Genomic DNA, 23,168 nt, shown 5'->3' with positions numbered 1-23,168 from the left:
CTAGTCTTTTCCATTATCAACGCTGATGCAAATGATTTTGGTTTTCTGCTGCACCTTCGAGAACTTAATTTGTGTTCTGATCATCAGCTGGCCTGCAGATCATCTAATAGTATTTGTCTTCCTACAGTTTATGCAATAGCATTCATGTTCCTTATATGTTTGAAGAAAGATTTATGAATAGTTCTGAGTCGTCCTGAGAATTTTTCCTTTAATTTATTTTTTTTTTGTATACCTTGGATTTAGTTTAGTTGCTTTTTTAATCCTGTGTGGTTCTTTTTAAATTAATCACTGCCCCAGCTTTCTGAGTAATTTCTTGCTTCGAAGAGGCTTCCTTACCGGTTCTGGTTAGCCAAGCTGGATTCATTCCACCATTCATGTTTGCTGATAGTGAGACTTCATCGGTAAGATTTTGAACCACATTCAGCATGTCAGTCTGTTGCAATGAAGGTTGCAATTCTTTTTGTGGGACCTCTAACTAGCAGGCCCATGAAACATTTCTTGATAACACTTAAATTTTATCTCTGAATTCTGTCCTGATAAGTCATTTCCCTGACACAGTTTGCTGTTTTCCACAAAATGGATCAATAGTATTCTAAGGGCAAAGAAATTTGATCCTATGCTATTCCCTTAGTGTGTACCAAATCACTGGAAAGATACCTAGGAGACAGTTAGCAATTAATTTTCTGCTGATTTATACCTCAGATTCTCAGCCATAAAGTTTCCCTTAGCTGTGCTTTCTATGAGAAAGGCATGATACATTTGGTGGGAGATGAACTCCACCATACAAACCACCTACTAGTCATAGGATGCGTCTGCCTTTGGTCTTTAGTCTGTTTTTTCTTGAAGTGTCTTAGATGCAAAGGGTTGCTACAACCAGTCTTCTGATGTGCTCAGTTCCACATTTCTAGTTATTTCTATACAGAGGAAGGAAAAGAAAATTACATGAGAAGACATGTAGCTGCAACACATAAAAGTACTCAGCATTTAGATAGGAATAATTTGCCTGTCAGTTATCCTAGTATTCTTATATAATTTTATAAATCAAGGATAATTTTAATAATTTTTTATTGGAATGCTCAATAGGGTATATAACTCATTTCTACCCTCTCAAGACATGACAGTCTCTCTACCTTCATCCTTAAGGAACTCCTTAAACCCTCAAAACTGGAAGTAAAATTACCTCATGGTGATCTCTTTTTTTCTTTTTTTTTTTTTTTTTCCTAGGCATGAAGTTATGAAGTTGCTAATCCAGTCTTTTATCTTGTATTCACAATTATAATGTCAAGATTGAATAATCTGCCTTTATCTCCAGGGTTACAGCTATGTAGAAACTTCAAAAGGGACAGTTTTGCCAGCATCTAAAGACTCTTGTTAATTACTATATCTTGAAGTAAAGTGAAATAAAGCAGGATGAAAAATGATATTTCTCTTTGACAACCTTGTAAAAATATCAGTGATGAAGCAGTACATTTTAAGTACTTTAAGAATGCGTTTAACTGAGATCAAGACCATTCTGATTGTGGTGCAGGTTAATCTCTACAAGATACATTATAGAAAGACACGTGTGTGTGGCACTGATGGTTTAGAAAGCTCATTATTGGAAATTAAATATTTTGCTTCTATTTTCCTATTGAAATTGACTGAAATGAGTTAGTAATGGCATTGATTTACAGTGTGCAGAAGGGCTTTTATTATTATGTCTTCCAAATATAAATTAATTGTTTTCCTTCTGTTTTCATGAACTTTTTGTATTCCATATTCCAGTTCCATGCTGTTTTCATTACTGTTGGCCTTGCATGACCTAATTAGTGTAAAGCCAGATTGTAGATATAAATATGACCTGTAGAAATCACTGTGTTATCAGCAGAGAATACTAATAGTGTGTTAACTATACATTTCTGCAGGATTGGGGTTTGAAGTGATATTTCTGCACTGAGTGTAGGTTTGTCTATGTGCTACTTCTGGAGAGTCAGAGGCCAAGTGAAGCTGTTCGGATCCATCAATGGAGTGATATTTGCTCCAGAGGTTATGGGTGCCATATAAAAGAAGTCCTTAAATCAAATCCGTAGAACTTAGGCCAGTCAGCAAAAGCTGTGGATCCGTTCTTTCCTTTTAAAGGTCTGTTACGTTCGTTGTCTCTGAAAATCTGAGGAAGGTTAATGCAAGTAAGTAACCAATTAATCCCTTGTTAATACTAAGCTGAAAGTTAATACTTCGTATAGACTCATGATAAGTAAAATCAGACTCAGGTTTTCAGAAAAGATATAGTATTTTATATTTCTTTTTTGATTTGGTTTAATGTAATACATAACTACTTATATCATGAAATACATAGTATAAGCCACAGTGGGTAACTGAGTAAGCTGAACTGATGTTGGTGCTAGAATACCATTCATTTCGTCACTTTTAACTACTTGTGGAATTGTAGCTTTGTGAATTTAATATTTCCTCAGTAATGGCTTTGAGTGGTACTTAGATAACAACTGCTGCACCAGAGTACTGGCCATCGCTCCCATATCCTTGCATTAGTAGTGGCCAAGAGATGATGTTCTGAAGGAAGGAGATCTTCATAATAGTACAAAAGGTTTAAGCGATTGTAGAGACTTCGGCTGGGTAAGGGGAAGAACCCCGGTCCTTGGTCACCCCAGTTCAGATTCCCAAAATAGTTTCCCTGCCGGAGCTGTAATGTAACTGTACAGGAGGTGACAATTCTTATGATATGAGCCAGTCATTCCTGCTTGACACCCAATTTCAACAGTGCTGTTCACCACAAGTATTTGCCTATTTGTGCTGTATTTGTTTGTTGTGACATCTTAAAAACAAACAAACGAAAACTCTAAAAAATAAAAATAAGGAAAGCTGGAATATTCAAGTGAGAAAATATTCCCATCTGGCAACACAAAATCAACAAACGGAACATTCTTTTTTTTAGCACAATCTTGTAATGGTCTAATCTGTAAGAAAACTGCACTTATAAAATCTCTAGTCCAGGTTTTCAGTCTGATTTTCTCCCCATATAATAGAAGGCAGTGTGTCTAACTCCTCATTTCTTTTACTTGTGTAAGAGACTGACATCTGAAATGGAAGTTCAGGAACTGGATAATTGTGGTTAGATGAGTGGCAAAATATACAAAGTTTCATTGCATGTTGTATACAATGTGATGTATGGGGTATGTTTCAGTTATATCTAAAACTGAGAATCTCATGCATTGCTTCAGGTTGAGATGACATTATTGTTTGGGTTTAAGGTGTTATTAGCAGGTTCTTTTTTAAAAATGCTGAGGAAGTTTAAATGTGGTACTAAAGCCCAGGGTTTTTAAGGTAGTTCTAGTGCCTGAATAGCTTTCAAAAGTACAACCTTGTACCTGCAGGACACCAGCTTTGTAGTGCAAATGCCCCATCTGAAAGTAGATGTGGAAAATTAAATCTGCAGTGGTGTCATTACACTGAGACTTCTGTAAAGCTACTCCTCAGACTAACTTGTATGAAATCAGTGCAAGTACGTCTGTGCCGACCTGCAGCCAAAACAGGGTCTGCAGTATTTCCAGGCATGTTTATGGGTGGAACCGTTTTAAGTGGAAGCATTTTAAGTTTGACAACGGTTTTGTTGTCAAAAAAAGAAGCATTTTAAGTATGACAACGGTTGTTGTGATATGCACGGTAATATGTCAGTTACAAATCTAAAAAGACTGATCCATGAAATCTAGTGCATTCCAAACTGACTGAGGTGAAAGTTTTTGCTATTCCGTGGAGCTGGCAGGAAGACAGACCAGCATGCGATGGAGTGGGCACTACAGCTGGGACACACAGTTCCATCCCAGGGGTGGAGGTGCAGTAGTGTTCTTGTATAGCTTTTTGTATTGCTGAACTAAAAACCCAAATAAAAATTGACTGCTGAATTCTTATAATAGTGGGCAGAAACTACAGCTCTGGCTTAATTGTTTTAAAACAACTAAGCTAAGTCATGTTCTTACTTGGCTGGTTCTGATAAGCGATGAAAACCACATTATATGCATTTGTGCTTTTAGAAATAATAGAATATCACATAATTTGTTATTATGAGTATATCTAGGTTTGGATTTTCAGAATAACTGTAGTTTATGGTTAGAAACAAATGAAAATGGCTTCCAGTGGCAGTAAGTGAGGTTATGCTGTACAGCAATATTCTTGGTAGCAAAAGAAAAAAATTCCTTTTGCAGTGACTGAATTACACAGGCAAGGAGTATGATGGTTATTATACAGACAGTCAATATTTCTCTGTGAGAATGTTTTCTTTTTTTTTTTTGGTAGTAAAATGTACAATTAACATGTCTTCAATTAGTTTAACATTTTAAAATGTTTGGTATCCTTCAGATGCCTGAACCAGAACATAGCCCAGTTGTTGCTGAACACTTCAAAGTATTACTGCTGCAAAACTTGCTGTAGTTACTTCACTAGATTTCTCTACACCCAACTTTTCTAGGATTTTTGAAACTGGTTTATCTTTTTTGAAACTACATTATCTAATTCTAGAGAGAAGGAAAACATATTCCAGTACCTTTTCTGGAATTTTATTCAGAACCTAAGTTAATGAGCAGAATATAACTAATTTCTGAGCATAAGTCTGAGAGGGATAGTGAGCGAAGCATGAGAAAAAAAAATCAAATAATAGGAATGGAAGTAATTCTTGGAGTACACATAAACAGTTGCAGTTAAGCTACGTTTCTAGAAAAAAATCTGTGGGTTTTCAGTTGCTGTTTGCTCAGGTCATCTGAAACAGGAGGCTGGTAACAGCACCGCACTGTCACTGTGCAGTGCTTCCAGGCCTGGGGTGGCTCAGCCGAAGTTTTTGGGGATGTATCTGCTTGTTGTGTGGTCCCGTGTAAAATTGTATCTGCTGTAAATATCCAGACACCTACTAAATCCAAAGAACAAGACTGCTTTTTTGTTCTCTTTTCTAGCCCTTCATCTGTGGGAATTGATTCATAGTTTTAATTAGCCTGCCTTCTTTCAAAAAAAATAGTTTTCTAAGAAGCAAAAATTATAAATATTTTACAAGACGCTTTTTGCCAGGTGCTTCCTTTGGTTTCTAAATTTGTACTTGTAGTACTTTTGGAAATGTTAATTGTTAGCTCATTGAGAACTTTTAAATGTAAAATTAGTGAGAGTGCTTGTTTCTAGACTGTTGGGAGGGTGTGTATATACTCTGTCAGGGAAGCACAGATTCTTTCGTAACGGGCATCATTTCCTTTTTACTGTCTCAGGAAAAGGTCTGTGTAGACGTCTATGTATTTCAGACTCTAAATGCGTGGTAAACAGTTGTCAGCTTGTTTCTGCTCATCTACTATCAGAAAATCTGTTCCAGGATTATTGTCTGTCTTAAAACAGTTAAGCAAAAACTATCATACTGGCAAGTCTTAACCTGAATATTTAAATGCTGAAGTGTCTGTCATAGTAATTAACGCACAGTAATTAGATCAATTCAGCAATACTGGCTATATATTAATTTAGTCCATGAACACCCAAATCCAGCAGAACAGTTACAAGTAATCCCATTGAAGTCGATATAATTGAAGTTATATATATCCTTAAGTGCTTTTTTGGATTAAGGCCTAAATACTTTTTCTTTTCAAAGAAAATGCTGTTCAGTTCCTGGCTCTTAGACACTCTTGCTCATAGAAATAAATGTTGCAACCTGGATATGTAAATAATGAGGAGGTCCCTACTCCCAGCTATTTGTGAAGCTGTGTCTTTCCACCCTCCACTTGTCTAAGCACATACGACTGGCGTCAAGAAATACACGATGATAGAGAGCTGAGAGGCTGAGGAGAAGTTGGCTCCATGAGAGAGGTGCTGGTGGGAGAACAGACTGCATTACTTCCTAGGAAGAGAAGTACAGATGAACTGTGTGAGCACAAATTTTAGGTAAATACAAGTTATTGTAGAGTAACTCCTGTAATATAATTCCTTTCTTCAGATGCCTTGTTGCAGTTGAGTCAGCAAGCCTTTCTTTTAAATGCTTCCATTTCCTGAAAGAAAACACTTTCAATTTGCCCAGGAATAGCCATTCTAGAAACTATGCCCTGGAAATGTGAAATAAAAACATTTAAAAAAACCCCCCACAAACCTCTTTCTTGAAAGCTATACTGTAGGTGTGACGCTATCGGAGGTAGGGGTTAGTGTCCTACTCTGCAAAGGGGTTCCTGAATAAGGAAAGCGCTGAAAAGGGTGGATAGTAGCTGAGGACGGAATGTTGTTATGTGGATTATAGAGGTTAGACAGCAACAAATTTGAGATTTTTTTTTTTTGTGTTCTTACAGGTGGTGTTCTTGAGATTTTTTTCCTTTTCCTCCTCAACCTCTTCTTTTTTATGTTCATGACATAATTTAATGCGGAATCTAAAAAGAAAGTGCTTTGGAACTCTGGAAATTTCTTTTTAGACCTTTATATTCTGTAACCTTTTGGTTGGTATGTACAAGGGCCTCTACCTAGATTGTTGTCACTGTAGATCATAGCACCTTGCAGGAGGATTAAAGTATAAGGACAACACATACAGTTGACTGTCCCAAGGTGTATCTCACCTCAAGCATGTTGCAAGTAATTCATTAAAAGTAGCTGCTTTACCTGCAAGACAGTGTATATAACACTCATCTCCTGTCCCCCTCCATCTTATTCAAGCTTATTGCTTTGGTTAAACTCAGAAATGTCTTCCACCTACATAATATTCTATTAATCAGTTCTGTTGGTCTGCCAGCTCTGCTCCTGTCCTTGTCCTTTCTTTCATCTTTGCCTTATACATAAACAGCTTTATGATGAAGCTCTTCTGAATGGTTACTACTTTCCTCTTGGCTTGACATGTGACACAGTACCCTGCTCCAAGGGCAGGGATTTTGTCACCTGTAATGTTGTCTTTCTGAGTAGCACCCCTGAAAATTCCTAGATGTAGATGTAGAAACATTACAATTTTCTAATAAAATTTAGGATGAAGTGTATCTTGTCATTGAGGAAGTGCTAACTTGACTAAATCCAGATTTAAGAGCATTCTGTAGCAGTGCTGGAATCAAAACAACTAATGGCTGGACTAAGCTTGGACTGGAGGCACAGCGCTGTCAGGATGTCGCTCCTGTGTTCGTGATTCAGATGGCAACGCCTTGTCCTAAAGAGCTGGCACTACTGGATCTATGGCAGCTGTTGCAATGCATAATTAATGCGGCCCTGGGATACACTTTCAAACACTCTGTGTCAGTGCTTGCAGGGAGCCTGCAAAATGGGCAGTGTTTTCAATAGTCAAATATTTATGATTAACTAACTTTATAATGGCGAACACATTTCTGCAAAATTGGATGAAAAGAGGAAGGATTCCCAAATAGGTTGTAATTGAGAGATTCCAGTGGAAATTAATGTCACTTTCATTCTCTACAAACAGCAAGGAAAACAATGAATTAATGTTTGCTTAAGCAGTTTTGGGCAATGTACAGCACAAACAACAAAATGAGTAGAGAAAGAAACTTCTAGTTGGCTATTTCAGCTCTAAGTAGGTCAAAAAAAGATATAGCAGGAAGCAAAAGTTGTATCCATGTTTGAGCTATATGATTAGAGACATGGTTTTGAAGCAAACTGCTAGGTGAAGAAGGTTTCTCAGAAAAACCCTTTAGTCAGAACGGTACGCAATATTTATATTAAGATCTGCTTTCCTGACACATTGAGGAAAACAAAAATGGCTGTTTAGTATTACTTCCTTCTCTGTGTGCAGGTAGTCTCCGCCATGTAATAGGAAGAGGGTCTTGTCCTTTAGCTGTGGCTTGGCTCCCCCAAACTGAGACATTACTGGAGCGTGCGCTTGGTGTCCAGTCATATCCAAACCCACATATTTTTGATCACTTGCAAGCAAGCTGCCATAATACGAAATTGTCCAGGTGAAATTTTTGAAGAGAGTTACATAAAAGGAGAAAAGCCAATCTACAGAATTGTGCCGGTGGTGGTGTGTATTTGGCTTTCTGTAGCAGTGCTGTGCAGCAGTAGTAGAGGACCTCTGGGCAGGGTAGTAATTATGCTATGTAGATTTCTTTCTGGGTTTGTTTGTTTTTTTTGTTGAAGTAGGAAAAATATAAAACACATCTGTGGGAAAGAAACAAATTTAAAAATCTACTCTCTCTGACCTTAAACTTCATTCCTGCGGTGCATGTGTTTTTACAAGACTATCCCTTGTCACATGTGAATTATGTAAATGACTTGAACTATATTCCCAATGCCCACAGTGGAAAACCTGCTTCATGTGTGAAATTTAACAGACGAGAAGTAGAAACTGATTTTGAAATTTAGATCCTACTTTGCCAGTTTTAGCACTTGGATTAAATTAGTGAAGCTTTATGAATTTCAAGTAGCTGAAAACTTTAAGTAGTATCTATATTTATAAAGAGATCTAAATGTACTCTAAGTATAATGTAATTTCAGGACCTGTTTCTTGAAATGCTTTGGATTTAATTTGAAAATGAAAACAAATCATTACTAGGCTGAAAATAAAGAGGTTTTGACTGTGTCTAAAGTACATGCGATTTTTTAAAATTAGAGGCCTTTGAGAGATGTTAAGATCATTAAGCTTTATTTAATTTGTTTATGACTTAGAAGACCATAGACTAGGGAGAGCAGCCCAAGCTTAAGTTAAATGACTTTCCCCAGAAGATGCTCTACTTGACAGTACTACCACAGGACATTTGGGTTTTCTTTTCAGTCATCTCTGTGCCACCCTACATTTAAAAAAACCCAAGCACACAGTGTTTCTGAAAACTTGAGTGAGTATCTGTAGGATGAAATCAGATAAGAAAACCATTGTGTGTTACAGTAAGCTTACATTCTTCCTGATGGCAACAATTCTTTCTACATTTTTGTAATTAGGTTGTTGGCGTCTTCAGAAGGTAGGCAGCCCAGTTCAGACAGAATCTTTTTTCTACAGGTATTTGTAACTTGTGGAATTAATAAGCAGACCTGTCAGCGAATCTTTAGTGCTACATTTAATTTCAACAAGCTCTGCAAGATCTGGAACAGTGAAGTATGAAGACTGGCTTTTCTAGTAGGTATCTTTTAAATAATCATTATGAAAAGCCTGCAGAAATGTTGTGAGGACTACAGAGGCTCTGGTAGACATCCTCCTCCCTCCCCCAGCCAGGGAATAATAGCTGTAATGGGCTTGCACTGAAATGTGGTATTCTGAATCTGGCTAATGCTTGCTGCTGTTTCACTCCCTCTGGATTGTGAAACAAAGAAATTATGCATCAAATCAAATAGCTGCAATTTTGCCACACAAAAAGACAAATATGTGTATTACATGTCTGCTGTAATTAATTTATGTACACATATCTAATTTGTTTATTAGTAGGTTGACATTTACACATTTAAACAAAAACTAATTTGATGTGGAAAGAATGAGAAGGGAGATGATGGACTGCATTTAAAGCACAACCCCTCCTCCCAAACAAGCCAAAACCAAAAAGAGGGGAGACCTGGATCAAAAGAAATTTTTTTCCTTTGCTTTACAAGGCAGTTTTGGGTAATTCTTTACTGTTTTCCATAACTCTTATTGACAAGTGTATAGTTCCTTTGCTTATGGAGTCTGCACACTGTTGAGCAGTATCTGCCTTATTTATAGGAGTAGACTTGTCTTAATTGATTACACTCGAGCTGGGTGTATAACAGATAACAGAGTGGAAAAAAAAAGTTGTTCTTCTGCAGAGAATAATTCCTAGTTAATAGATGGAATTTTATTAATAGTTATGAATGAATAATAATATGTATTTTTGGAGCTGCGGCCAAATATTACCTAGCCTAAGATTCACTTAAAATTTAAGTAAGGCACTCCCCACCAGAGGGGAAAAGTAAGGGCCTCTTGTCATGTTATATAGGCTTGGATGATGCTTAAATGAGCCAGAACAAAGGATTTATTTGGAAAGAAGTTACATTAGGATTTGGTCCAGTTACTTCATATGTGTCCCCTTTTGTTGTCTACCGTGGAACGCTATCCCATAATGGGTGGCCTTGTCAAGGACCACTTAGGTATAACAGAAAGAGTCTCCTAGTAAAAATGCAAGTAAATTTTTCGTCTACCTACAACAATGAGCTGAAATGCTTGCAGGGGGGAAAACCAGAGCAGTTTGTTTTATTTATATATTTTGTATAAAAGGCTTGGAACAATTCTGCAGTGTAGTTCTGACCTTTTCATATACAGAACTAAGTGGTAAGGGAAATTGGGTTTCCTGTCAGCTCTTACAATCCACTATTTCTCTCCTTTTTCTTGTGGTCAATACTTGGCTTTTCTCTAAAGCCTTGCTGGGGATATTGTTATTTCAGTTAGACCATAAAGACCCTCACCTGCCACTGCCAACATGTTTCCTAGCAGAAATAGATTAGCTGAAATGACAGCATCCAGGCAAAAGTTCAACTTTAATGTCTGGTGCCTTATAGAAAACTAGCAGCATGCAATACATGGCTTAGCTGCACTTCACCGTCAATGCATGCTTTATTCAAGGTTTGCTTTCTCCCTTTCTTAGAAACAGTTTTAAATGCAGAGATAGAATAGAATAGAACTTTTTTCTTGCAAAGAAAATATGTTTCTGGCTTGTTGTAGGATGAGATGACAGGAAAGGGCAGAAGTATAGGATAATGACAGGGAAAATACTAGAAGTGAAAAAGATCAATTAAGCGCATCAGTCTGATTTGTGAAATTGATTAAATTAGGCAAATTTTTTAGTCAAAAGGGAATATTATTTATTGGGACTGGTTTGTGGGAACTGAGATAATGAGTAAGCTCATCTGTGCTGCCTTTTCCTAACTGGTAAAATTCTTAGAAGTTCAAGTTTCAAAAGTCGAATTACTTTAAAATTCTGAAGAAAAGGGACTGTGTCATGTAAAATGCCCTACAGGTCTCGTGGTCATTCCTTGGGGTGAAAATGAAGGCTTAGCTTCAAAACTGTTTAAAACTGTTTTCTAATGGGAAAAAAAAAAAACAAAACAAAACAAAAAGAAAAACTATATGCACAAAGAAGAATCCTTGAAAGTGTTGATTGTTTCTATGACTGTTGTGATCTGCAGCTCTCCTTCCCTGCATCTGTGACACTGTAATTAAGGAGAATTAATTACCATGGAGGCCTTGTTAAGACTAATGCTGGTAACAAAAGGGGCTAAATCGGACAGTCTTCCATATCCTGAGCTTATCCATGAATACCTTCTGGAAAATAAACAAGAGGAAAGATTTATGGGAGGCTGGAGTGTCAGGATATCAGAAGAGTTCATGTGAAGGAGAGGTTGAGAATTCTGGAATGATTTATGAAAAATGAAATCTGTAGGATGAAAAACTGATTATTTTTTTTGGTGTCTATAACTTAGGAAGAACATATTTTGTTATATGTGGGAAAGCTGCTTTACAGGAATCCTGCCTTGGGGGATGTGGACTTAGGAAAGGTTCTATGTAGACCAATTGTGAAGAAAATTTATTTTCTATAGAACATACTCATACCATAGATTTTGACAGGTAGAAGAGGATAAGAGATGGTGTTAAGATAAGGGATGATGTGAAAACTGTCATAGTACGCTATTCTATGCAAAACTGCTATATTTAGCGCAAATCAAAAAAGCAGAGGTGAGAACGTAGAGGACAATGCATCTCTGTGGAAGCTGTGTTTTGGCAGAGCCTTGGTTCCAGGGGCAAATCTGAGAAACACTGCCAGTTTTAGTGAATAAAGTACAAGCCATGCAAGTTTAGTGGTTGAGGGAAGAGGTGTGAGAGCAGAAGAAAGAGCTGTGAGTGCAGTTGCATCAGGGACCTGCCTGAACTGTCTGTTTTGCTGAGGGAGGGAGGGGGGTGTTCATGTGACATTATTTTGTGATTACTGGTCAACATGACTTTGACTCCTCATTTTGGTTGATTTTGTTTGAGGCTTTTTTTCCTTAAAAACTGATTTAGATGAGAAAAAAAAAATAAAAGGTTAAATAAAAAGACAGAACTGCAGATAAAAAGACATCTACTTGTGGTTAATAAAATATTTCTGATCAATCCAAAATAAATATCTGAAGACTTGAACTGACATAGCTTTCTTATACCCTACTAACTGATATGTATTTTTTCTTAATTTTACTGCAAAACTAGACACCCCTCTGTTTATCCAACTGTATAATTGACTTAAGGAGTGTCAATAGTCAATTTTTCTTTCCATTTGATTTTTCTACTTTATTTCTTGAATGAATGGTACAGATAGGTGGAAGCAAAAGCCTGATGTTTTGTAACACTTGCTTTTATGAATTGAGGCTCCATTTGCAGTTGACAACATCCCCTTTAATAAAACCTCTGTAATTCAGTTAGGCTTTTGCTATTATTTTTGACCAATTTCAACTGGAGAGTTTTAAGTTCAGTGAAGACAAGTAAGTCTAAAGCACCCCATGCCATCACAAGTGCTCCTGGTAAGCACACTGATGAGTTGGGATGGAGGAAATGTGGCTCTGAAGTTTATTCTCTGTGTGTGTGTTTATACATATATACGTATGTGTATATTTTTTTTTCCTATATATGTAAAAAACAGCAGCCCCAGCAGAAGGTGTTGTAGTCTTTTAGGCTGTCAGTCAGGCACAGATCCTTAGCATTGGGTTCACAAAAGAAAAAAATCCACACACACACAATATGAGGGAAAAGTGGCTGGGAAGATTCAGAGCAATGGAAATTTTATGGCCCCTACTGCTGAATAGGTGCAGGTTTTTGGTAGGGAGAGGGATGAGAAGAGCTGCACCATTTCAAATGCTGCTCTCTTGTCTGGTGGAGGACTGACTGGTAGTTTCACAACATTTCCCGTCCCTGTCGTTTTCTTTTTGCACTGCTATAGTCATTAGTCACTGACAATATCCTGCAAGCTAGGAGGATCAGCGAGAGGCCAGGTCAAGGATACGACCAACAGACTACTCCACTGAGACGACAGGACAAAGAAGCTGAAAAGACCTGAGCACTTAGTGTGGAAAGATGTTGCAATGGAAAGTGATGCAGCAGCTAAGTACTCCGTAGTGAGTTTCGTTTAAAAGTAAAGACACAGCTTGTATTGTCCTGCACAAATTCCTCCAGGCCTTGCTGAATGGCTCGACTGCTTTTTCTAGAGTGAGCTGTCCTTGTGAAGAAAACTTCTTAAGAGAAGCAGCTCAGATCACAGTGTATTTGTTACACCAAAGGGCACGCAAAAGGCTGCAGTACTCAATGTTGCCTTTGCCTCAGTCTTTACTGGTGAGCTTAATGTTTAGGAATCCCAGGTCCATGAAACCAGTGGGGAAGTCTGGAGCAAGGTAGATTTTCCCTCGATGGAGGAGGATCTTGTTATGGGACTCTAAAATATACTGGATTTACATAAATCCATGGGACTTGGTGGGATACAGCCACAATTGCTGAGGAAGCTGGCTGATGTCATTGCAAAGCCATTCTTGACTGTCTTCAAAAGGTCATGGCAGTCGGGGGAGGTTCCTGAGAACTGTGAGAAAGAAAACATCACTGCCTTGAGCAGGGGGTGCTTGGACTAGACAATATTCAAAGGTCCCCTTCAACTTCAACCGTTCTGTGACTCGATTATATTGAGCCTTTCCTGAAAGTGAATGAAACTGCTTCTACCACAGCAGTACCTGGGGCCTCTACTGCTGTAGGGATGCACGAAGTAAGATGTTACCGGAATGATAAGGCTCTTACTGACAAGGACATACAAGATCTTTGTTTGAAAACCTGTCTACAGGGCTTCTTTTTAGATTACGTAGAGATGAGATGCTCTGTGGCTGATCCTGTACTTCATAAAATCGGTGATTAAATTTCCACTGGGAATAGGATGTAACTGGTGAGCTCAGGGAGGGCTACAATATCATAAATATAGTTGTTGTCTTCTCAGGAATGCCTGAGGGAGCAGGGTACTTAAAGGAAAAATCTGGTTTCTGCTTGTCCTCTGTGTTGTAGCTCCACCTGAAAGCTGCTGGACTTTGTTGATCCTTGGGGGGCAGCTGATGAAATTGCAGGGGAAAGCCCACAGATGAGAGACTATTGTGGCAAAAAGAGAAGGTTGTTCCAAATTCCTGCATTCTTTTCTTTTTTTTTTTTTTTGTACTGAGTCACTTGAATACGTAGAGATACCTTGTGCTGTCTGTCAGATATTCTGTTCATGTTGTTTTGTGTTCACATTGGCTAAATAGATGTTTCCTTCCAAATTTCACTTGTTCTGACACAGATATTCAAGAAATCTCTATACCCTTACTGTATCACTGAAGAAATTTATTTCTGACCCCCTGCTTGCCTAGCTCAGTTAAATTGTAAGTTATCAAAGACACTAGCTTTCTTATGTATGCATGTGGGTTCCTAAAAACTAGTTGTGGCCTCTACAAGCTGTTGTAAGAAAATAAAGAAATAACATGAAGACTTCAATAGTACCTGTTAGTTGATGTATAGTTGATGACACTTCCATAACATGTGACTGAGGGAAGTGCTATGGAATGGCATCAGATCAGTCTCCTGTGTTGCGATTAGTTACTCTGTTAGTAGAGCTACACTTTGATGAGCCAACTGATGCATGCTTTTTCATCCTGGCTTATATTTTATCTCATATGCTAAATAGCCTATGCTGTCTCTGGCCAAAATTTACTGGGAGTGAAGGAAGGGTTTTTCAGGGACTTAAAAATCAGTGAGACTATGGGGTTGTGGTTTTTTTTGTTTTTTCTTTTTTTTTTTTTTTTTTTTTGCTGATTATGACAAGATTTAGTAGAAGTTCACGTTCTATTTTTTACTTGTAAGGGAGATGTCTATAAATGTGTCCTTTGGTGAGTGTGTGTTTGGTTAGAACTGTTTGTTCAATTTGATTTTTCCCCTCATTTTCATGAGTTTAGTTGTGGTATAATGACAGGATCCTTTTGATATTTCAGTGACACAAAATTGATATTAGAAGGCTTTTTAACGAGACAGCACCCTGTGTATTAGCTGACTTCTGTATTTTGTCTGATACCACCATTACTATTAAAACAAAAATCGTCTATTCTTCAATAGCTGTCAGAGAGAAGAGTGGACTTTTTTGCTAACTCCTGTAGACAGAAAGGGTTTTCATAGCAAAGACATCACATTCATGCTCAGACCTTACTTACTATTCTTAATGAGCATGAACGTTTGTATTCCTGTTCTTAGTCAGTTTGCTCATTCTAAATTTGTTTATGAAGTGGCAGGACTGAATGTTCTGCAGCATCTGTGAAATATTAACAATTACTTCCCAATTACATCACTACTAAATAGCATGCAGGTTTTATTGTTGAGATATCTGTGAATCACTGATAAAAGGAAAAGTTTTTTCTTAGTATTTTTAACGTATCACCCTTTGCACACAGACAGTTTTAATACTCCTTTATTATAATGTTAAATAATTGCTTTATCTTCTTGAAATCTCTACAACTGCATATCCTTAATTTATGTAGCCGTTTCCTAGCCTCTCTGGGCGTATAGATGACTGGGTAAGCCAGAACTGCATAGTATCGGTGCAGAGAGGCACTGAGAAGTTTCGTTTGGCTGCGAATTTCAGAGCAGCCCACGAGATGAATTTTCTATTTGACATAAAGGGGTCAGGTTGTTACCGTGCAATCTCACGCCGGCCACAGCGGTGCTACCCAAGGAGTACAGGAAATCAATGGTGACTGACAGATTCTAGTTGTGGGTACAATTTGCTGCTTGTCTCATTCATTGCTTTCAGATGAAAGGAACCTGCATCAGTTCTTCTGCTAGGATAAAATTGCTTCTCTCTATGTGTCAGTTATGGTGCTTGGTTTAGCTTACAAAGGACACAGCAAACTGCTATTTCCCCCCCATAATGGCTCATGCCCCATATGTGTTCAGAGAGGAGGAGTGTGGCAATTTCGTGATGGTTTCTTTTCCCATTGTTAGTTTTCGTGATACACGTAGTCTGTGTACAGAAATTAAGCTTGAGTTTATTGCAGGTCACATAGCCAAGCTCAAGACTACAAATAATGACAAATATATCCCAAGGTGTTTGAGAAACACACACGCTTTGGGAGGAGCACTAACAGTGGTGGGCTGCTTTGCTGGATAAAACGTCTGTGATGGTGCTGCTAACCTCGTAGCTGCATTTAGGCAAGTGGGTTACAGGAATGATGGAAATAGACATGGGTGAAACTTACTCATTCTCTTTCAGAGCTGTAATGTTGCCAGAAACAAACTTTCAGAAAATTAAGTTCTCCTGATTAAGGACTCTGTTGTGTCATTGTAGGCGGTGAAATGGACAAGTCCTTTTGGCAAGTCCTTTCCATTACTTAGTTGATAGTTAAATACAAAAGGAAATGTTGTGGTTTACTGAATCAAGAGATAAATTTGGTTGGTGGTGTTTGTTTTTTTTTCTGTCTGAGACACTGAAGCAGGTAAGTTGGTTGGAAAATAAAACCTTCTAAGTCTTAGGCTTTTTGCATTCTAATACTTGGAGATATGAATATATGGGTTCATTTACTATTACATATGTGTGGCAAAGTGAATCTTATGCAACGAACCCACCAAGAATTTGGCTATTAACATTACATTTGCTTTTGTTTTGTGTCTGTCTTGTTTTTTTTTTTCTTTACCGTTACTGGTTTCTAAAAGAACACAGTGAAGGGCTAATAACAGAAGGAGATTCTATTCTCTCTGTTCATAGAAATTTATTTTCTGTTGCTGAGGCCATGAGCTGGAAATGGCAGAGGAAGAGAAAGACTTGCATGTTAGTCAATCGCTTCAGAATACAGCCAGTTGTGGGGGGGAGCGAGCACGCAGTCCTGGAGTTTGGCAAATGAAGTATTTCCACTTGACACGGAATAGTGTTAGTTCAGTAGTGTAACATAATGGTGAGACTTCATCTCAAACACAGGCTACAAGTTTGTTCACCCATGTTCAAGAAAGATGAACTCAAAATGAAACAGGTACACAGAATTGCTATGAGGTTAATGAAAATCCTGTTTTATGAGAAGAGACTGAAAAGAGATTGCTCATTTAACTTAGGAAAACGAGGCTAAGTGGGATCAGAGTGCTGTCTGTGAATACATCAAAGAACATGGAGGTAGGTAAAACAGGGAGGGAAAAGAGATGAGCTACTTAATCTAAAGGACAGGCACAAGAACAAATGGGTATAAACTGGTCATGAATAAATTTTAGGTTGGAAATTAGAAGAAGGTTCCTTGCCATTGAAGGAGTCAGACTTTGGAATAGCCTTTTAATTAGAGCAGCAGGGGCAAGAAATCACCAAGGAGATTATATGATATGGTGCTGCTGATAGTAGGGGACTGGAATTGGTGAATAAGGAGGTCCATTTCAGGCTCGCTTCCTACATGCTCTGTGTTCTTTTCTGGGAAGATAAGTATAAGCTCGTTTCCCTTTCAAAAGACAGAATTGAAAATCGTGGCATTACTCAAAGCCATCTCACAGTACTTCCATACTGCAAAAGGTATTCTGAGGAAACCGATCATGTGTATCACTATTAAGCTGTTGGCATAGCGGTATAGCTAGATCCAATATACAGAAAGAAGAGCAAGAAAAGCAACAAAAAGTAGAGCAAAAAAATACCTTTGGACTAAACAGATTTTTCAGCAAAAAAAATGTAAAGATGAAACTAATATGTTTTATTGTGGCCAAAACATAAATGAGAATATTTAGTAGTAAACCTCACCAAACTGTAGGAATCAAAGGGTGGGGGGAAAAAGACATTATTTAAATTACTTAATAATATCTCAGGGGATATATTAAAAGGTGTAATGATACCTTGCCATTCTTTTTTCTCCAGCCTTTTCTAATACTACTTTTATAGAAGATGTAGCAAAATATAACAGGTTTGAGACATACCATTGAGAGAGCAGACTGGTCTTGAGGATGAGAGTAGCACTTAATTATCTCACTGCCTGCCTGTGTCCTTTTACATCTAAATGACTGCTACGCTATTGCAAATGGATAATTCGGTTATACGTTTTTTTATGAGAACTAACAAGAAAGCTGCAAAAAATAAACATTGTGTGTATTTATACGATGTCACCAATTAAAACTAGTTCATGCTTCCATTTTAAATATTGATTCTGATACTTTATCTGATATAAAGACTATGCCACTTAGTCTAGTAATGGAGGCTGCATAAGTGTTCAGGGTAGGATGAGTTTGTAAAGTAATAAATATTTATACTCTTCTTCAGGGCTTGCTGTTAGATTGGCCTGATGTGAGCTCAAGCTTTGACCTTATGTGACCCAGTGAGGCTACAGAGGCCCTCACTCTCTGTAGTCAGACCCTTCTGATACTAGCAGGAATCCAGGATAGCCAATGTCAGCAGAGTCAGGCAACACAGCTGAGGAATTCAGAAAACCTCTTTTGACCCCCACCTAGTTACTGCCTTTCAAATGAGACTGCAGCTCCAACCACATAAATGGTCACCGCTGTTCTTGGGAGGTGGGAGCATAAAGGTGCTCATTACAAGCTGGAACCGCTGCCTGCCACCTCCTTGAAATAAAAGTTGAAGAAAGAAAACCTGTGCGCTGGGATCCAGTCTCAGGTGGAAGGGGATTTAAGTGCTGCCTCTCTGCTGAGAATGGCCTTGAGGGAGTCTTTGCCAGCTCTGCTTCCTATGCATGTTAGTAAAAACAACAAGTATTACAGACCGTAAGTGCACATTTTGTCTATATTTAGATATATCAGAACCCAATCCCTAAAATTAGTTTGAATCACGACAAGGTAAGAAAATGTGGTGATACTCTGTGTGTGAGTTCTTTCAAGTTGTAGACAATATCCCTGGGACCCAGACAAGTGAAATCAAAGCATTTCTGCTGGAAAGCCTTTCATAAGGCACAAAAAAAATACAACTATATGATAAATATTTAGCTTTTAATAGCACTAATGACCTTGATGGAAGGTAGTCTTAGGAATTAATATGCACCTGAGGTTAATGGAATCAGCTCCACCCAACTAATCATTAATTCAGAGCTGCTGCCCTAGACTTTGATCATTAGTGCTTAAAAACAAAATCAATTTTAGATGCTTCGGGGCACCTTTTGACCAGTAACATCAACAATACAGATTCTTAATTTTGAAAATGACCTTCCTGCTAGATTTTTCTTTTTCTTCCTTACATTGCCTACCATTCAATAACGTGTAAGCACAAAATGAAAATGCCAAACTTCAGCATGCTGTGTGTTGAAATGCCTGGTTTATTAAGTCCTGAGGTGTGTTGATAATAGAAACATAACAGCTCTTTATGTGGAGCACTTCCAGATTCCAAAGTCTTACAAATGGCAATTCTTAATGGTTTGAAAGCATTTTCTAAACACTTTGGACACTGGACACTGTGTTTGAACTTCATAATGTTTGAGTTCAACATAGAATTAAATATGTTGGGTTTGTGCATGCCCCGCACCTTTAGGTAGATACTTGGTAGTTAAGGAGCTCTGTCCATAAACACTCGTGCTAATGTCTGTTTTTAGAAACGAACCTTGAATTTTGGGGGATTTTGGAAGTACTAAGCTAAATTTCAGAAAGATTCCAGTAATTTCAGGTGTTTCAGCGAAGACCAGAGCGGCCTAATTTTTTGACATACTGCATATAGACGCGTCTTTTTGAGCTGAATACTCAAACTGTAGTATACATTGTAATGAAGTATTAACATTACTGTCCATATTTTATAAAATACAGCCTGAGGTTGAGCAGACAAAAGTGATGCCACAGTGTTGTTCCGGCATGGGATACCATGCACAGGAAACAAATATCGATAACCTCCTGAACAGCATAGACTGAATAACCTCCCATCTGTGTTAGTGTCATGTATAAACTTAAATGCAGCACTCCATTTCTATAACAATGTGGATGCTAGGCTTCCCTGGGGAAAAAAAGAGCTCTGTAATTAAACTCCCTGCTACATGCAGATCCAATTCTGAAGTATATGAGTTAAAGGAAATGATTCTGAACAGTGAAACTGTCTCAAGCCAGTCCCATTTTGAAAGTGGAGTGTCTGAATAGGGAACTCCCACCTATTGTGTTCCAGTGCCCACGAGGTATCTGAACTTACCTGCAGCTGTACAAGCAGCAGCAGCAGGAATCTCACAGGATGCCTAAATATAAAACCTGCTAAGTAGACCTTACTGTAAAATGTCACACAGATAAAGCATATTTATTTTTTATGTGTACATGTGTATATATATACAAAGACACATATAGTCAAAATACAAGAAAGGCATTCTCAAGAATTCACATCTTGCAAAAATGGCATTACTAAAAGGCATTACTTATAATGGCTATTTGTCTATTTGTTTTAAAGTATTTGGTTCTCCTTTATTGAAGTAATAAATTTTTGCTTAAGTCCCTATATTTTATTAACAGACTAGAAGTGGAGTCCTAGCCCATTGAATACAGTGCCAAAATATCCTTTATTTTCTGTAGGATCATAATTAAACATGAAAATTTATTAGATTAAAAAACTCAAACAACAACACAGGCCCAAAACCTAAAGAAAGGATACCAGAGGAAATTAACTTGCTGAAAATTCATTAAAAAAAATACATCTGGCTGTTTCAGTGTCAAGGCATACACACTAAGAAATTAAAAACGTTTCTTTTGGATGTTTTTGAAAATAGGTTTTATGCAGTGTTATTTCAGTTATATGTAAAAACATGTGCTTAACTTACATTTTTGGTTTGCGTGAAAACTCTGTAATTCTCACATCCCTCCTCTAAATTTTATCTTAAGTCTCCTCTAATTTACACCTTAAGTATGAAGCTTAGTTGGTAACACAGCACTGTTTCTGCTTTTTTAGGAAACACTTAAATTTCAATTGAAGTCTGTTTTGTTTGTGTGGGTTTTTTTGTTGTTGGTTTCACCTTAGAAATACTTGAACAATTACTCAGGTATAGTGATACTACTATCTGTTGCACTGTGAGTAAATTTTTAAACAGTTTTTGATTGTAGAGTATAACGCTCATACAACCTCATGAAAACCCTCCCCCGTTTAACTCAGCAGAGCTTTATTAAAGCTATTTTTTATAGCGCTATTAGTTTTCACAGATGTTTGTCTATGGGATTTTCTTTACTGTTTAAAATACCACCGAAAATCTTATTCTAATAACTGCTGGGCCCTTCGTAGTGAAATGATGGGGGAGCGTGGCGAGGCTATAAAAGAAATCGTTAATGCGGAGAGAACGTGCTGGCGGGCTGCGCAGCAGCCTCTACCCTGTGCTCTGCAGCCCCATAAACAACTTGCTAACGAGCACCGGATAATGGCTGTGGATGCTAAATAATTTCTCTCCCTGCAATTGAGCTGAAATGTTTAAAATATGGTAGTTTATTAAAAAAAAAAGTCTTTCTAGGGGAAAACAAATAATTTTCTGTTTGATCTACACCACCTTTTTAATAACATTTTATGGTATCACACAGAGGAGAAAACAAAATAAATTCAGCAAATGTGGAAATCGATAGAGAAGCTGGTATTTCCTCCGGTGAATAAAATCAATTACATCTTCAGAAGAGAGGTGTTTCTTTAAAACAAAAAAAGAAAACAGGAGAGAGAAAAGCCTCTCCCCACCCGCCGGTAAGCCAAGCCGATGCCGCCTGTGTCTGGCCTGCGTCTGCCGGCTGTAGGTGTCACTGTCAACATGGCTTTGGGGTCAGGTGCCGGGGATGTCATTGTAACCCACCGAGCCGTCCGCGTTATTGAATGAGTCGGCATTCAGATGTTCAGCATGCATGGGACATTGTCTGCTGGGCTGTTGGAAGCACTGGCAGCAGAAGGTGACATCTGGTGACTAATGGGCTCAGATGCGAAAGCCGTTCCCACCGTTCGGTGGGCTGCAGCTGCTCTGCCACCGCGAGGGAGGCAGGAAGCGAATATCGCCAGAAAAAAAATCAATACTTCTGATTTCAGAGGAAGTATAACATGGCCCTGGCTGCAGACATTTTCCCAGCCCAGGACTTCTGATAAATGAAAAGACGATGCAGCTAAGCACGGCGCTTTACTGTGTCTCCTCTTTTGCTTATCTAAACCCATCAACTTTTAACGAAATGGCTCCACCTTATGAAACAAAGATGGACCCTTTCCAGACACAGTCCAGACCCTGCTCTGCTTCTCTCATCAGACAGGGCTGTGTCAAACTGCTCTGGTTTCAGGGTAACCTCGGCTCTCGATCATTCCCCCTGTAATGCTTTCAGAACTGAACCAGAGCTCTCGCTGTTTCCTCATGGGCAGGGACGTGTGAGGAGAAGCTCATCTGTCACTTAAACTCTCCAAAACAAAGACTAAGCTGGAATGTAGTGCACCTATATTTCATGTTTGATCCACTGATCAAATGTGATTTATTTGTCAAATTCTTAGAAATGGCAGAGAGAAACCACAGGAACAGCTCAGTGCTGCAGATGGTGGTAAAAACTCTGTTATTAGCAGATGACAGTGCAAACAACAGAATGGCAAGCGCAGATAAATTCGTGGCTGGAAGTTAGTGTTTACAGCAGAAAAAGGATTTTAAGAAGGGCTTTCTGGTGTGTACAGAGGAGGGAAAGGGGAAGGGAGCTGGGAGGCGGGAAAAGAGCATTGCTTAGTTCTTGTGCCCCTCCAGGACAACTAAATCAGCGTTTGGTGTTAGCGAGTCACAGAAAAGAGCTGACAGGAGAAAGGAAAAGCAAGGACCTGAGAAGAGAGATGCATTTTGCTGTGCATGCACACATACGTGCACAGATAATCACATGATTTTCCATCGTGCAAGCCCCCGTTGTTACAGAGGGAGGGAGGATAGTCACATGCATCAGCCTCATAAAATCTGCAAAAGCACTGTTCTTAATTCAGCCATCGGCTGCTCCCAGACCTCACGCAGAGAATTACAACGAAATTCTATTTGCAGACTGACATCCCTAATGCTGCTGTGTCCGTATGTTTACTTCGGTTAACTGTCAGCCCTTATAAAGTGCACTGTACCACAGCTGCTGCTGTGGAAAAGAAAACCCTCAGAGTAGCTGCTTTGGGGGAGATATTTGAGAGAAACATCAATAGAAGAGCCGGGGGGAAAAGAGGGGCAAGGAAAGAAAATCTACTTGTGTATCTGCACAATGTGAGACTCAAAACAGAGATCATTCAACCCTTGTTTTCAGCACATTTCTTGGTTTTAGTCTTGGCTGATAAAATATTTAACAGCCATCTTAACACTCAGCA

The sequence above is a fragment of the Rissa tridactyla genome, chromosome 6 (assembly GCF_028500815.1).
Source record: "Rissa tridactyla isolate bRisTri1 chromosome 6, bRisTri1.patW.cur.20221130, whole genome shotgun sequence".
In the NCBI taxonomy this organism is placed as follows: domain Eukaryota; kingdom Metazoa; phylum Chordata; class Aves; order Charadriiformes; family Laridae; genus Rissa; species Rissa tridactyla.
The sequence above is the reverse complement of the archived record's forward strand: the minus strand, read 5'-3'. Positions refer to the sequence as shown.